The sequence below is a fragment of the Zingiber officinale genome, chromosome 4A (genome assembly GCF_018446385.1).
Source record: "Zingiber officinale cultivar Zhangliang chromosome 4A, Zo_v1.1, whole genome shotgun sequence".
NCBI classification, from domain to species: domain Eukaryota; kingdom Viridiplantae; phylum Streptophyta; class Magnoliopsida; order Zingiberales; family Zingiberaceae; genus Zingiber; species Zingiber officinale.
In genome coordinates this window covers 23,974,791-23,992,883 of record NC_055992.1, presented here as the reverse complement: position 1 = coordinate 23,992,883, position 18,093 = coordinate 23,974,791, and the positions used below count along the sequence as shown (strand labels likewise).

Below are 18,093 nucleotides of genomic sequence, written 5' to 3'. Positions count from 1 at the left end.
CAACTCACTAAAACCAAAAATCATTACATAATCAAAGAATATATCAACATAACATGATCTCAACTAGTCATGGCATAACATATCATACTCTTTAAGCATATCATGTAACATAACAAAATCATAATTAGTCATGGCATATCATCTCTTAAAGCATAGCATGAAATATAGCATAATCATATCTAATCATGGCATCTCATCTCTTAAAGCATAGCATGAAACATATCATAGTCATATCTAATCATGGCATATCATAAATCATAGCATTATCACAACATGATCATAAAGTATATGCAATATGATTTTGAAAACATGTATCCGAAAAACATGTGTATGTCTCATGATCTTTAAAACCATTTCTTCTTACATATATACTTGAACATAATATCAACATATTCAGGGCCCCAGCTCGTACCATACATACATAACATAAATGCGCGCATCCTAAGTATATCCAAGGTAGCAAGTCTTGAATCATACTAGGAACTAGGTCAAGATCACAAAGCATGGCCTAGGGGCATACTTAAAGAGTCCGTCCCTTATCAGCCTAGATCACAAAGCAAGGCCTAGGGACGTACTAAGGAGCCCATCCCTTATTAGCCTAGATCACAAAGCAAGGCTTAGGGGCGTACTAAGGAGCCCATCCCTTATTAGCCTAGATCACAAAGCAAGGCCTATAGACTGATTAGGAGTCCACCCTTGGTACAAGCCTTACAAAGTAAAGTAGCATGTATAAAAATGCATCATTTAGTCACATAGCATAGCATAAAAGTATGCATCACTTAGGCATACATTATGTCATAAAAGTATGCATCACTTAGGCATACATCATATCATAAAAAGTATGCATCACTTAGGCATACATCATGTCTTGAGAAAGTATGCATCACTTAGGCACACATCATATCATAAAAAGTATGCATCACTTAGGCATACATCATGTCTTGAGAAAGTATGCATCACTTAGGCATACATCATATCATAAAAAGTATGCATATTCTCTATCCACATATCATATCATAAAAAGGTATAAATCACAAGCATACATGGTTAAGCATAAGGGTGTATCATGTGATTATACTATCATAAGAAACATGGTAACATAGTTAACTTGGGTTCTAAGCTTCCTAAACCCTTGGGTTCCTATCATGGCCGAACCCCCTTAGGTCTCAATTTAGGTAAAAACAACTTCCAAGCATGTGAAACCTAAATTATCATTACATGAATTTCATAGGAAGCATTATAAGTATGATTTACTTGGTTTCTAAGTTCTCCAAGTCCTTAAACTCATGTGGCCGAACCCTATCAGTATATAAACAAGGTCCCAAATGTCATGAAAGCATGGAAACCTTAAACCATATTTATAGCATTTTTTTCAAGTAACATAGTAAGCATATTAAGCTAGTTCCTAAGTCCTTCAAGCCCTTGACATATGTCATAGTCAAACTTTTAACAAGTGTTCATTAGGGCTAAAAACAAACATACAAGCATGTGAACTTGAACTAACATCATGTATAAATTCATAACAAGACATTATACAACATGTATAGCCGAAACTTACCCTAGCCTCAATTAGGTCATTAAACAACATATAGCATGGGAACTTTGTCTTTCTACTTATCATATTCCATGTAAAGTGACATAAGCATATTTAATTCTTATTCTAGGGTTTGTAGGGCATCTATTCCTTCTTGGCCGAAACATACAATGGTCCATTTAGGTCATGGAAAAATTATACAAGCATGTGACACAATCAACACATTATCCTATTTTCATAAGAAGCACTTTTAACACATTTGGTTTCATTTCTAAGGCCTCTAGGTCTTTTAAACCCTACTTGGCCGAAACTCAACAGTATATAAACTTGCTTCAAATATTCTAAAAGCATAAGAAATCATACAAGTTTCATAGCATGTATAAAGACAAGCATAATAAACATATATGTGAATTGTGTCTTAGGCTTCCTAGGTTTCTTTCCCTTTTTCTTTTATTTTTCCTCATGGACGAAACCTACCAATCTTTAAACTAGGTTTTAAGTGGCCTAAATCATGGAAAACCTAAGTAAGTTTCATGGCTAAAATTACTAAGAACATCATATACAAAGTTGGTTCATAAACAAGCTAGGACCCTTGTGATCTTACATGTCATATATCATGTAACTAATTTTTCTATACTCAATTTAAACATAAGAACATTAAACAACTTTCATATCATAATATCACAGAGGTCTTGAGCATATTAGAATTTTGTTTAAGCTTTTCTAAACTATCCATCTTATCATGGCCGAAAATCTAAAATAAGAGTTCATGAATTTCTAGCAATGTTCAACATGCAATTCTTTAAGAAAATTCTATATTCTATCATACAAACATGGTTACTTAAATTTAAAGGTCTTCCTAACCCTAATCCCTTTTCTTGGCCGAAACATATAAATGGATTTCTTTTGGTTTCAAGTAACTTTTAAGCAAGAAAACCAATAAAAGATCCTTAATAGTTCATGGAGAGAATCTTGCACTAGTTTGGTTACACAATATTTTCCCTAACCTCTTTAAAATATTTTTGGCCGAAATTCTAGGGTTAGGTACTCCTCTGATCAAGCATCATTTAGGTATAAAAACATGAAGAAAATCCTTCCTACATAGCATAGAAAAAATATCATGAAATAAGGACTTGTTTAAACCTTCCTAGATTTGAAAACCCTTTCTTTGGCCGAATTTTTCTTAAATTCTTTCCTAGGTTTTCTAATCCTTATAAAATCCAAAAATCACATAAAAAGCCTTGTACCACAGGTGAGGGGAAGCTTACATCCTTTTCGCTTGTGGATCTAAGGTATGGTGATGAAAGAAGTAGCCTCTCCTTCTAGTTCCTTTCCCTTGATTCCCTTGCTAAGTCCTCCTTGTATCTTAGGCTTCTTAGGGGAAAAACCTTGGCTTTGGGGCCGAAGATGGAGGAGAGGGGACTGATGGTTTCGGTGAGGGAGAGGAAGAATGAGAGAAAAATAAACTTCTCTTTTCTTGCTCCCTTTTATGTTAAGGGGGAAGAGGTAGCAAAATTGATTTTTGCTTTCCTTCTCCCTTAGCCTTTTTTTTCTATTTCCTATTTATTTTATTTATTCTCACCATTCATGATGAAATAATGGGGATTGAATCCTCTTAATTCCCTCTTTAAATTTTCGGCAAGAACAAAGAGGAAGAAGGAGAGAAAGGGAGGAAGGCAAGTTGCCTTTCTCTTGCTCCTTTCTTGTTTTCTTTTGGCTAGCTTTTACTCTTACCTTTATCATGAGTTTCCCTCCTTTGTTATCAACATCTTCTCTCTATCCCAATTGGTTTCTACTAATTAATTCTATGAAATATAATATAAGAGGTTCATGGTTCAATCCTTGACCTCCTCTTCTTTTTATTTCATTTTATTTCTTTTTGCTTCAACTCACTTCCTATTATTTTTCTATGGAAAAATCCCACATTCATATATTTATCTTACAAGCTTAGTGGGTATTACACATCTACTAGTGAAAGAAACATACTAAAAGGCTAAACATGTAAAGTAAATCTATACAATCATGCTAGCATAAAGAACTAAACTTACTGAATTCAAAACACCTTCTGAATCTTATTTCACTTGCTTAAAGACTTATTCTTTAATACTTATGTGAAACTTATTTTACTTGCTCAAAAAACTTATACTTATAATACTTCAAAATAATAATCAACTTCTTCTTGGGCCTTGACAACTATACTTACTTTGCGCGCATCCCTAACTAGACCTGAGATAGCTGGTCCCGAATCTAGTAGGGTTTACTAGGTTATCTAAACCTAGGAATGACTATGGGAGCCCAACCCAAGGACAACTGAGAGTCCTGCATACTAGGTTATCTAAACCTAGGGACGACTATGGGAGCCCAACCCAAGGACAACTGAGAGTCCAGTACAGTGCCACTGATAAAAGTAAAATACTTGTTATCTTTTAATACTTCTAATATATAATGCCTCGGCATTTTAACGAGCACCTTGTGTGTCAAAATCCCTAAAGTCTTGACTTTGGGATCTACTTAAGGCCTTGACCTTTTTCTTTCTTTTCTTTATCTTTCTTATACTTGTTAATACCTCTAATAAAAGAATGCTTCTTTAAAAACTAAAATGTTTAAACAAATTCTAACTTTGAAATGCATAAACAAAAATTTGCATACTATGCTAATCAAAATTCTGCATACTATTCTAATCAAGATTTTGCATTCTATGCTACACTATTTTTGCATACTATGCAAACATAAAATCTGCACTATAAGCTTAATTAAAATTTACACTATAAGCCTGCATAAAAATCTGCACTATAAGCTTAATTAAAATCTGTACTATAGGCTTAATTAAAAATCTGCACTATAAGCGCTTAATTAAAATCTGCAATATAAGCTCTACATAAAAATCTGCACTATAAGCTTAATTAAAATCTGCATTATAGGCTTAATTAAAAATCTGCACTATAAGCGCTTAATTAAAATCTGCAATATAAGCTCTACATAAAAATCTGCATTATAAGCTTAATTAAAATCTACACTATAAGCTTAATTAAAAATCTGCACTATAAGCGCTTCTTATGTTTCGAATTCAAGAAGAACAAAGGTCCGAAATTACTCCTACTGCAGGTGAGAAGCACTTACCTTGATTCTTGGACTCATAATCGAACAAAAAGAGCTTCTAGGACCTTGGCCGACCGCCAGAGATGATGCCCTAACCCCCTTTCATTTTCTGCCCGAGCTTCGCCATCGTACGCAGAAGCGAAGGAGAGAATGGTTTAAGTCACCGGAAAACAGAGCATCAACTTATCCCTTTTTATAACTTAATATTTCTGTTAACTCCTTAAATAAATTCACTACCTTTTCTAAACAGACAAATCCAACATCAACTTATCCCTTTTATAATCCAATATTCTACTAACTATCTTAAATAAATTCGCTACCTTTTCTAAACAGACAAATCCAACATCAATTTATCCCTTTTATAATATTCTGTTAACTATCTTAAATAAATTCGCTACCTTTTCTAAACAGACAAATCTAAGATCAACTTATCCCTTTTATAATCCAATATTCTGTTAACTATCTTAAACAAATTCGCTACCTTTTCTAAATAGAAAAATCCGTTTGCCCACTTGGTCAATCGGGTTTTGACCGAATCAAAGGTCGTGGGTTCAATTCTCAGCTTGGACATTTTTTTGTCGAAACTTCCTTCGTTTAGTAAAAATACCAAACGACCTCCAAAAATTACATAAAAATACTCTAAAAATTTCTAAAAATCTCTAAAATATTTCTAAATATTTTAAAGAACATTTAGAACTCCTAATGAGGAAAATTGGGTCGTTACATAGCTACTTACTGACTATTCAGAGGATAACAACTTTCACTTGGTTAGTCAAGTTAAGTCTAAGCATCAGTTGGTGTTTGACTAAACCGAATGACATAACTTGATTCCTATTTGTTTGGTATTTAACACCCAGGCTTATATTGATGCACTGACATAAGCATCTTAAGTCCAGACAATTTGCCTATGCATCTCACCCCTTGCTATATTTGGCAATCATAAACAAAGGAATCCTAGGGTGTTAGTGAGATTCTAAAGTACTAGCCCTAGGGGAACATGATTTCTAAGGAATTATTCTAGTGTAAGGCTAAAACTGTTTTTAAATTCTAAAAATAGAAAATGTTGAAAGCATTTTACTTAGAATTTGAAAATACCTATTTTTGAAAACAATTTTTGTAATCCTAGTCTATTAAACAAACCAGAGTCAATCATTTTCAAAGTTGAGATATACCTAAGTAGGTGTAGAATATCATAAGTTAATGTCAAAGTCTAGGTACAATGATCATCATAAAATATATATAGTGGTCGGGATATCTATCAAGATGAGGAGGAGGGGGGTGGTCCGGGTGGTCCAGATCCCAAGGAACGAAACATCTCGATCAGCTCGGCGTGACGGGTCCGGGCATACTCTCGGGAATTGGATAGATCGCGTCGAAGGTCCAAGATATCCTGTCTCACGTGTCGTCCAAGTCGGATACCTCCTGCCAAAGACTCATCATGGATAGCTTGAGTCTGGCAACATGATCGCCTATAGTGTGAGGAGCAGGATGAGGTGCTCGGCCTGGAGGTGGAGGTGGTACATGGGTTGGAGCGTCCTCTCTGAATAACGCAACCATAAACTCATCATGCTTTGTCGCCTCCTGGGCATCTGGGTCTGGCTGGTGTTGGGCTCCCTCCGCCACGACATGACACCATCGTCATCTACATGGACACCTGCTAAAGAGAAGCTCCTAGGTCCTACGACGTCGAACTCAGTCATGGCCCGAACATTACCTCGGGTGACATCAATATGTAGGTGGGCGAAATATGCCGTCAAAATATGACAATATGACATATGAACTCGATCGCTGGTGATATATCCAGCTGAATAGATAATGGTCTAAAAGATATGTAGACTAATATCTATGTCTAATCTATGGCACATGGCATACAAGAGAAAGGAGTGAAATGGTCTCATCATCGCTATGTTGCGAGTGGATAGTGGTAAGATGCAGAAAACTAAAACCCTATAGAGTGCATAATCCTGAATTCGAAGGCCTACTGACCTAAACATGGTCACCGTGGGTACACACTCCCCTCCGAAAAAATACGAGTAAATCGTATCCAGAGTAATGTGTGAGTAGAGATCACCAAATGGTAGATCCCTAGAAGGGTAGCACTGAAAATGACACATAGATGATCGTAACCCTAAGAAGTCCTGAATAGTGGTAGGAGTTAATGTAATATCCGTACCAGCTACCCTAGTGATATAAGTGAGATCATCTACCCTAACCAAGTTATTATAAAATTCAGCACATAAATTTATGTTTACTGAACTGGTATAGTAAACAAGGTTCCGCAAGTTATAGTGCTAATAACCTCTACAACTGGAATATATGAACACACGAAAAACTCTCTATCTAGGCACTTAGTCCTAATGGACATATAAATAGTCGACTCAAACTTAATCCTAAGTTCGTCAGTAGGGAACCTAGGGTCAATACTAGCAGTCGAGGGCCCAGCACCAGATCTAGAGCGTTTTCTACATTATTAAAAAAAATTATACTTAAGCAAGTAATCAATGAAATATTTAAAGAAACTTAGGAGGAAAAAGAGAGTTTTCGAGGCATTGTAACTAAAGTTTTTTTAGAGATGACGACCTCGGTTGATTCGCAGCAGCGTAATAACCGCGGAATGAAGTAAAATTTTAATTTTGATTACTCTCGCAATAAAGCTCGAAAAGAGCTTTAACAAGAGTGAAGAGAATGTGGCGCAAAGGTAGAGGGCGCCACTGCCCCTATATATAGGGTCTGCGGGCGCCTGGGATCAGGTGGGGCAGGGCGCCCGGAGTCCCTTTCGGGCGCCTCGGAAGGGAATACCAGGGGTGCCCACCCCTGGTTTTTGACCTTTTTTTTAAAAGGGTTTTAAGGTTTTTTAAAAAAAGGGTTTTTAAAATAAATTTTAAAAGGATTTTTAAGGTTTTTTTAAAGTTTTTAAAATATTTTTTTAAAAAATTTTTAAAGTTTTTTTAAAATAATTTTTAAAAGGATTTTTAAAGTTTTTAAAAGTCTTTAAAATAAATTATAAAAGGAATTTTAAAGTTGTTTTTAAAATAATTTTTAAAAGAGTTTTTAAAATAATTTTTAAAAGATTTTTTAAAAGAGTTTTTAAAATATTTATAAAATAATTTTAAAAAGATTTTTTAAAAATAATTTTAAAATATTTTTTAAAAGAGTTTTTAAAATAATTTTTAAAATATTTTTTTAAAAGAGTTTTTAAAATAATTTTTAAAATAATTTTAAAAGAGTTTTTAGAATAATTTAAAAGATTTTTAAAAGTAGTTTTCAAAATAATTTTTAAAAGATTTTTAAAAGAGTTTTTAAAATACTTTTTAAATGATTTATAAAAGTAGTTTTTAAAATAATTTTTAAAAGATTTTAAAAGAGTTTTTAAAATATTTTTAAAAGTAGTTTTTAAAATAATTTTTAAAAGGATTTTAAAAAGAGTTTTTACACTAATTTTTAAAATATTTTTAAAAGTGTTTTTAAAATATTTTTTTAAAGATTTATAAAAGTAGTTTTTAAAATAATGTTTTAAAAGTTTTTTTTAAAAGAGTTTTTAAAGTAATTTTTTAAAAGTATTGTTTAAAATAATTTTTAAAAGATTTAAAAAATAATTTTTAAAAGAGTTTTTAAAATAATTTTTAAAAGTAGTTTTTAAAATAATTTTTTAAAAGATTTTTTAAAGAGGTTTTAAAATAATTTTTAAAAGATTTTTAAAAGTATTTTTTAAAATACTTTCTTACAAGATTTTTTTAAAAGAGTTTTTAAAATAATTTTTAAAAGATTTTTTTTAAAAAAAGAGTTTTTAAAATAATTTAAAACAATTAATTTAATTATAATTATAATTTTAATTGAGTTCTTAGTCATCTCACCCGATCTACGTTTTCAATCAGGGAATCCTATAATTTTGTAAGATGAATTAGGTTTAATTTTAGGGTTTGGTTTAACTTTGTGTTAGATTCAGATTTTGCTTTAGGCTTAACAAATAGACATTTTTTGGATATACTTCTGGACTATGGTGAGTCACATGGACATCATTAAAGTAACCATGCCTTTGAGGTTTTCCAAATAATCCTATCCACTGAACTTAATACAAAACCTTGGTCTAACTGGTTAGGATCCATAGAGGGTAGCTTCGGTCAGTTCCACTTAGTCAAATGCACTAGGTCGAAGCCATATCTTCCTAGACATACATAGATTGAGCTTCCCTAACGTACTATCTGTTGGAGGATCGGTGGCCGGCTAGAAGGGGGGTTGAATGGACGGCACCCCCAATAACTCGCTTCCTACGTATTCGTTAGTGCGCAAGCGGAAATACAAATACTAATTACGAATACGAAAGCTAAAGACAAAGAAAAGAACTAGCAAACCAATACACGTTCGTTTAACGTGGTTCGGAGATGATGCTCCTACTCCACGGCTGTCCGTAAGGTGGACGATCCCGATCCTTCGGTGGATTAGCCCCCGGAAACTCCGGCTATCTCAAGTCGCTCCTTGTGGGTGGAGAAACCTCACCACAACACACCAAGACCTCTTGGATTCCACAAACACTTGAGCACTTGTAGACTACTAATTAGACCTTAACCAAGTCTAATTTCGTCGCCTTGGCCGGCCATACCAAGCTCCTTCTTATAGAGCTTGGGGAAATCAGCCTTGCTGATTTGCCCGTTACCAGTCGACTGGTCCTTGCACCAGTCGACTGGTGCCAGCCAAACGGCACTCCAACGGCTATCTATCAGTCGACTGGTCCCATGACCAGTCGACTGATCCCAGCCATTTCGGGCACAGAATGCTTCTGTGCTCACCACCAGTCGACTGATCCCAGTACCAGTCGACTGGTTCTCATCCCGAGTACATTTCACTCGCACTCGGACCCTCACGACTCTCTTGACTCTTCTTTGCAGCCTTGACCTCTTGCCTTCAAGCCTACTTCCTTTGGCTCTCGTCCCTCGGATGCATCCAAGCCCGCGGCTTGTCTCCAATGCCATCCTTCGCGTATGCCTCGAAGTCGCTTCCCTCGGCCCTTGTCCTTGCTGCCTTGTCCACGATCCCTCAGATGCATTCAAGCCCGCGGCTTATCCTCAATGCCATCCTTCATCGGACCCGAAGCCGTCAACCTGAGTCAAATGTGTCACCTGCAGTCCTGCACAACTCAAGTACACATATCAAATAACGAGGGTAAACCTAACTTAAACCCTTTGCCCAAACACCAAAACACATGGTCCCGCGGACCATTGGGATTGCTCCAACAATCTCCCCCTTTTTGGTGTTTGGCAATACGTTTAAGTTAGGGAAAACAAATAGCAAATAAACATGCTAAAAACAAATGGACTTACGATGCCAAGGCTACACACTTGGACTTACTCCGCCGAATGGACTTACATTGCCAAGGCTACACACTTGGCAACCGCCGAATGGACTTACGTTGCCAAGGCTACACACTTGGCAACCGCCGAATGGACTTACGTTGCCAAGGCTACACACTTGGCAACCGCCGAATGGATGCACCAAGCAATGGAACATATCACAAGGCTCCTCCTACACCTAAGCTCCCCATTGAGCTAGGATTTTCCCACAGGGCTTTTTAAGAACCTATCCCAAGGTTCCCCCTATGCAAAGGCACTTAAGGTTTTCCCAATTTAAACCTTACTTCTCCCCCTTTGCCTAACATCCAAAAAGTTCTCCAACAATATCCCAATTGTTGAAAACTTATCATCTAACTGACCCTAAACTCATGTATTAATCCCCCTTGGATCCCATACATCTAACCGAGTTGACATGGTCACATACCAATGCTGAAAACAGTTTCAGACTGGTATCAGTCGACTGCCCCAAGTGCCAGTCGACTGCCCCCCTTCGACAGAACCTTACAGAACTGCACCAGTCGACTGGTACCCTATTTCTGAAAAAATCAGCCTTTTCAGGCCAACTTCAGAAATGCACCAATAATTCCCTAGACCTCCAAAAATTCCCAAATTTTGTGGAGAGGTCTATTGTACCAGTGTCTACTTGGGAAAAATACATTACAAAATGTATCTATCACCAATCCCAAGATTGACACAAAATCCAAAACTAGCTAAATGGTTCAATTGAACCTTGACCTAAAGTCCTAGTTTTGCCTTCCTTTTGATGTATTTGCCCATACTAACCCACAATGCATCCCTAGCATTGGTTTATATGACATCTATACATCCAAAACCAATTATCATGCTATATGACCCCAATGCCATATTTTCAAGCATGAAACACAACCCATGTGTGCCAAATCCCTAGGTTTGAGACTCAAATCCATCTCCAAACCTTTTGGCACACTCCATGGCTCCTCTAGACCCCCAAGTAGAACCCACCTGAGATCCATTGGCCATGGGTCCCAAATTGACTCTTAGAGCTCCCCCTAGAGCTCTTTGCCTTAGTCACCTCCCTAGGTGACTCATCCACAATGGCTAGGCCACATCGGTCCACCCCCGGTGACACTTGGCCTACAAACGTAACTTTCTTAACCTTGGACACCTTGTCCTTGGTTAATTTCTCCTTACCATTAAATGGCTTTCCCTTGCCATTTATTGGCTTCTCCTTGCTATAGTCATATGCAACCCTAGCATAAGACTTTCCCTTAGCTTTGGAGGACTCTCCCTTGCCATGATCATTTGCCACCCTAGCACATGATCTCTCATTAGCCTTGGAGGGACTAGATCGGTATCCCAAGCCCGATCTATCATGGTTGGGTCTTTGGCTACCCAACACAATATTTAATTCCTTAGATCCAATAGTGAATCTCTTAAGGAATTTCTCCAATTGATCAAGCTTTGCCTTCAAAGCTTGATTTTCCCTTTCTAGGTTCCTAAACCTAGAGTCAACATGTCCACCTTGGACATTCCTAGACCTACCCTTTCTAGGCATATGTTTCCCCTTCTTAGGATTAATGCCTTGGGCCTCCTTAGGTCTACCATTCCTAGGTTTTTCATGAATTGGCCTCCTAGGGTTTTGATCTACATTAACCCTATTCCTATCATGATACTTAAATCCAAAATTTTGCATTGCTACATAATGAGAATTATTCCTAGCATGCATGGAGGAATGAAAGTTTGAATTGCATTTCAAATTAGGGTATACCTCCCTTACCCTTGAAGCTCCCCCTTGACTTGAGCTTCTCTTCTTCTTCTCCCACTTCTTTAGATGCTCCAACTTCTTGAACTCTCCCTTCCTCGAGCATCTTGTGTGGTAGTGTCCAAGTTCTCCACACGTGAAGCATCTAATGTGCTTCTTCTCCTTCTTCTTCCTACAACTCAAATTAGATTCTAAAGGAATTGAATTGAGTTTAGGAGATACCTTCTTCTTGCTCATTGGACACCTACTCTTGTAGTGTCCCTTCTCATTGCACCCGAAGCATATAATGTGATCTTTTGACTTTGCTTCGGTGGAGGTACTTACTATGTTGGCCACTTCCAAAACCTCTTCTTCATCCTCTTTCTCCTTGGATGTGACCGAATTCATTTCCTCTTCCTCTTTTGATGTTGAATTGGTCTCCACACCCAAATGGTCCTTCTTCTCCTCCTCGGATGTTGAACATTTCTCAACTTCTTGTTGATCTTCCTCTACTTGAGCTTCTACATCCGTTTCTTCGAATTTTTCTTTTTCTTCTTCTTCTTGTGTAGGCATGAGTTCTTCCCATTGAACCTTCTTCACCTTGCTCCACAAATCGTGGGCGTTCTCATAGCCACCTACACCACTTATCACATTAGGAGGCAATAAATCAATTAAAATTGCTATTACCTTTGAGTTTGCCTCCGATCGTGAGGTTTGCTCCTCCGTCCAATGTCGTGTTCGGAGGTTCTTTCCTTTCTTGTCCTTTGGGACTTTGAACGATTCATTTACCACCATCATGGTGTCCCAATCCGTGTTGAAGAAGATCTCCATCTTCTTCATCCAATAGGTGATGTCCCCAAGGCTTCCTCCTTCAAATTTTGGAGGGACAATCAACCCGACCATCTTATGCTTCCTTGGCGGTTAGTCCAACGGAGAGCGTCCTCGCTCTGATACCACTTGTTGGAGGATCGGTGGCCGGCTAGAAGGGGGGTTGAATGGACGGCACCCCCAATAACTCGCTTCCTACGTATTCGTTAGTGCGCAAGCGGAAATACAAATACTAATTACAAATACGAAAGCTAAAGACAAAGAAAAGAACTAGCAAACCAATACACATTCGTTTAACGTGGTTCGGAGATGATACTCCTACTCCACGGCTGTCCGTAAGGTGGACGATCCCGATCCTTCGGTGGATTAGCCCCCGGAAACTCCGGCTATCTCAAGTCGCTCCTTGTGGGTGGAGAAACCTCACCACAACACACCAAGACCTCTTGGATTCCACAAACACTTGAGCACTTGTAGACTACTAATTAGACCTTAACCAAGTCTAATTTCGTCGCCTTGGCCGGCCATACCAAGCTCCTTCTTATAGAGCTTGGGGAAATCAGCCTTGCTGATTTGCCCGTTACCAGTCGACTGGTCCATGCACCAGTCGACTGGTGCCAGCCCAACGGCACTCCAACGGCTATCTATCAGTCAACTGGTCCCATGACCAGTACTGATCCCAGTACCAGTCGACTGGTACAACTCTAAACTTAGGGTTTCCCATCCCGAGTACATTTCACTCGCACTCGGACCCTCACGACTCTCTTGACTCTTCTTTGCAGCCTTGACCTCTTGCCTTCAAGCCTACTTCCTTTGGCTCTCGTCCCTCGGATGCATCCAAGCCCGCGGCTTGTCTCCAATGCCATCCTTCGCGTATGCCTCGAAGTCGCTTCCCTCGGCCCTTGTCCTTGCTGCCTTGTCCACGATCCCTCAGATGCATTCAAGCCCGCGGCTTGTCCTCAATGCCATCCTTCATCGGACCCGAAGCCGTCAACCTGAGTCAAATGTGTCACCTGCAGTCCTGCACAACTCAAGTACACATATCAAATAACGAGGGTAAACCTAACTTAAACCCTTTGCCCAAACACCAAAACACATGGTCCCGCGGACCATTGGGATTGCTCCAACACTATCATCCAAAATTTCACCAGTACCATGGGTCAAGTTAAACTTGGTCCCTTTCTAGTTAGTCCTTATTACCCTACCGGGTAGGTTGGTTTGGGTTACCCTGTCGGGTAGCTATTCTGGAGCCTCCCCCTGAATTATTGGCCTTTAATTTCTGGTTCTTGGTTTATGTCTGTTCTTTTTGTAGTTGTAATTTACTTGATGATATTCTAAGTCTTGGTGTGACTTAAAATATTTAGATTTTGAATTTGTTAGTCTAGGTTTGAATTTTAATTTTTGATTTGGTTTTATGTAATGTATTTTTTCTTTGGGTATGTAGTATTGGTTAAGTCCTACTTACATGGTTAAACACGCTTTCGGAACCCAAACTTTACTTGTTGGTTTATGTTGGGTTATTAATGATTTAGATGTTTTGCTTGAACTTGATTAATAGCCAAGTCCGGTTTTGTTGTAAATTACTTTTTGATTATTTAAGATTAAATCTAAATTTTTAGATCTTGTTGTAAATTTTTCTAACATTTCTTTTAATTTATTAATTTTTATTTTTAGTGATAAATTCTCCTCCTCAAGTGTTAAATCTTGAGTTGGATTATTTTTTGTAATTTGTTCCTTGAGGTTTTGGTTTTCCTCAAGGAGTAATTTGTTTTCATCTTCTAATTTAACTAATTTCCTATTTAAACAAGAAATAATTTTAAAGAACTTTCTATTTAAATTTGGGTATACCTCTTCGGGACCTTTAGAAAGGAGTACGGACTCGTGGCTCGATTCGGGTTCGGACCCATCTTTCGATTCATCTTCTAACTCTACTTCGTGGGCCATCAGCGCGAGGTGACTTTGGTGCTTCTAATCTTCGACCTCTGATTCGTTCGAGGAAGAGTCATCCCACGTCGCTTTGAGGGCCTTCTTTTTGGTCGTCTTTAGTTTGTCGATCTTCAATCTCGGGCACTTGTTCTTGTAGTGGCCCTTCTTGTTGCACCCAAAGCACGTCACATTCCTTGATTTGGTTGGAGAGTTGTGTTGGTGCGGTTAGCACTAACGATTTAACCCAGGTTTTGATGAATGACAAAAAGGTTAAGTTAGGTTTATTGTTGTCTGACACTTTGATCGAGTGTGCAGGATAAGTCGAGACAGGTCGACGGGCTGACCGGAAGTCTGGCACGAAGTCCAGCTAGGTCGACGGGCTGACCGGATAGCTGGCAAGAAGTCCAAGCGGGTCGACGGGCTGACCGGACGCTTGGCAAGAAGTCCAGCTAGGTCGACGGGCTGACCGGATAGCTGGCAAGAAGTCCATCTGGCAGGTAAGTGAGGTAAGTCACTAGAGGGGAGTGACTGCGAGGACGCGTTCCCGGGAAGGGAACATTAGGCGTCGATCCGGCTTAGATCCATTTCGGATGTCTAAGTCGAGATCGTGATTAGATTCCGGTCTCGGAAAGACGGAATCTAAGTCATACTATTTGTGCTAATTCATAAATGTGCTAACAATCTATTTTGTAGGATATATATTGCCTCGGACTAACTTTGTTTTGCAGGAAAAGGGAGTTTTCTGGAACAAGGTGGTCCGGGCGCCCGGAAAGCAAAATTATATTCAGGCCAAGTCGTCGCCACGTGGAGCATCTCGGTTTGAGAAGCTACGTCACATTCCAGACGCCCGGAAGGAATCCAGGTGCCCGGAGCAACATATAAAAGAAGCCCCAGGCAGGAGCTTCAGAATCATCTTTCACATCTGAGAACTCTGAGATTACTCGCTCTGCAGCTCTACGCTCCAACGACGCTCACAAAGCTCCGACGACACGTTCCCGCTCTTTTAAATTCCTTGTCTGTCGGTACAGCTTTATTTTTCTTTTCATTAGCATCTTTTTGTACTTAAATTATAATTATCCGAATTGCTAGTGAATTGCCCAACGAAAGTACTCAAGGAGTACGGGCCTTCGAGTAGGAGTCGTCACAGGCTCCGAAAGAAGTAAAAAACCCTGTGTCTACTTTACTTTTCCGCTGCACTTATACTCAATATTTTCGAATCGATATTCACCCCCCCCCCCTCTATCGAATCTAACGGTCCTACAAGTGGTATCAGAGCAGGTACCGCTCTGATTTGGTGCAACCACCAATCAGACAGGGGGTGAAAAATTATTTTTCGGTTTTCAGTTTTACGAATTTTTTTTCTGTTGCAATTAAATCTAAATTGGTGCAACACCAATTTAGATACTTCTATATTTTTTTTCTCTTCCTTCCGCACTACTAATCCAAGACCAAGTCTTGGAATTTTGTTTTTCTTTTCTTTCTTCTGTGCGCAGGACTAAAATGTCTTAGACAGAAGGATTCAGCATAGTACGACCTCCACTCTTCAACGGGGACGATTTTCCGTACTGGAAGAAGCGCATGGAGGTCTACCTCAAAACAGACTTCGACCAATGGATGAGCGTTATGAAACCCTATAAAATTCCAGCGGACAACTCCGGGAATATACTGGATCCTGAAGACTGGACAGCAGATCTGAAGAAAAAGGCGTCAACAGAAAATAAAGCGATGAACTAAACAGAGTCGGTCCACACAAAAACGCTAAAGAGCTGTGGGACAAATTGATCGAGCTGCACGAGGGAACGAGCGACGCCAAGGTAACCAAACGAGAGCTGCTCTTAAATAAAATTCTTAATATAAAAATACAGGAAGGTGAAACGGCAAATCAGCTCCGCGCGAGGATCAAGGACATCCTCAACAGGCTTCATGCGATAGGCCACCAGATGGAAAACAGAGACTTAATAAGGTATGCATTAAATGCTTTTCCACGTAATAGTTTGTGGGCATCAATCGTAGATGCCTACAAAATTTCTAAAAATCTTTCTAAGTTAAAATTAGACGAGCTTTTCTGTGAATTAGAATTACATGGACAAACTAATGCTGGAGCCGAGAAAGGTATAGCTTTATTTGCAGGTTCCTCTAAAGAAAAGAAAAGCAAGCCTGAATTTGAAGAAGACTCCGACCAAGACTCCGAAGACGAAGAACACCTGGTGAACTTGGTAAGAAAAATGTTCACCAGGAGAAAAAGGAGCTTCAGCAAAAAGGACCTTCAAAAAATCAGTTCTCCCTCAGAACAAAGGAACGTGACGTGCTTCGGCTACAATAAAAAGGGACACTACAAGAACGAATGCCCAAAACTGAAGTTCGACAAACCGAAGCCAATAAAAAAGAAGGCACTCGAAGCAACATGGGACGACTCCTCGGACGAATCGGAGGAAGAAGAGCAGAAACATCAGAGCCACCTCGCACTGATGGCCCGCGAAGCTGAAACAAAAGACGAGTCGGAAGATGAAGACGGGTCTGAACCCGAAACAAGCCACGAGTCCGTACTCGTTTCCGAAGGCCCGAATGAGGTAAATTTTAATTTAAACAAAAATTTTTTTAGAATTATTTCATGTTTAAATAGTAAATTGATTAAACTAGAAAATGGAAACAAATCACTTCTGGAGGAAAATCAAAACCTCAAGGATCAAAAAGAAAATACAAATCCAACTCAAGATCTAACACTTGAGGAGGAAAATTTATCATTAAAAAATGAGATTAACAATTTAAAAGAAATGTTAAAAAAATTCACAACAAGATCAAAAAATCTAGACTTAATCCTAAATAATAAAAAAACATGCTATAATAAAACCGGACTAGGATATAAGTCGAATTCAAATAAAACCTTCAAATCATTAATAACCCAATACAAATCAACCAATCTAGCTTGGGTTCCGAAAGCGTGCTTAACCACGCAAATAGGACTTAATCAATATTATATACCTAAAGAAAAAATACATTATATAAAATCGAATAAATCAAACCAAAATCCAAAATACAAACCAAAATCAAATTTAAAATTTAAACACTTTAAAAATCAACAAAATGATCATCAAGTTAAGCATAACTATAAAAGGAATCGACACAAACCTAAATCCAAAATTTAAATTAATGGCCAATAATTCAGGGGGAGGCTTCAGAATAGCTGGCACCTCCAAAACTAACTTACCCGACAGGGTAACCTAAAACAAACTAATCCGGCAGGGTAATTAGGATTAGAGACCAAGTTTAACTTGAATCATGGTACTGGTGAAGTTTTTGGATGATAGTACGTTAGGGAAACTTGGGCATCGCATGTCTAGAAAGATATGGTTTCGATCTGGTGCATTTGACCAAGTGGAATTGACCGAAGCTACCCTTAAATGAATCCTAACCAGTTAGACCAAGATTTAGTACTAAGCTCCGTGGATAGGACTATTCGGAAAACCTCGAAAGGTTGGTTACTTCTAATGACGTCCATGTGACTCACCAAGCTTAGAAGTTTATCCGAAAATTGCCTATTTGTGGAGACCAAAGCTAAATCTGAATCTAACACAAGTTAAACCAAAACTCCATAATTAACAATCTAATTTTATCTCACAAAATCATAGGATTCTCTGATT

The 18,093-nt window shown here is 38.3% G+C and overlaps 1 pseudogene; it reads right to left on the bottom strand.

Moving 5' to 3' along the window:
- Positions 1–6,102: 6,102 nt before the first annotated feature.
- Positions 6,103–18,093, bottom strand: part of LOC121972305 — a 44,958-nt pseudogene continuing 32,967 nt past the window's right edge.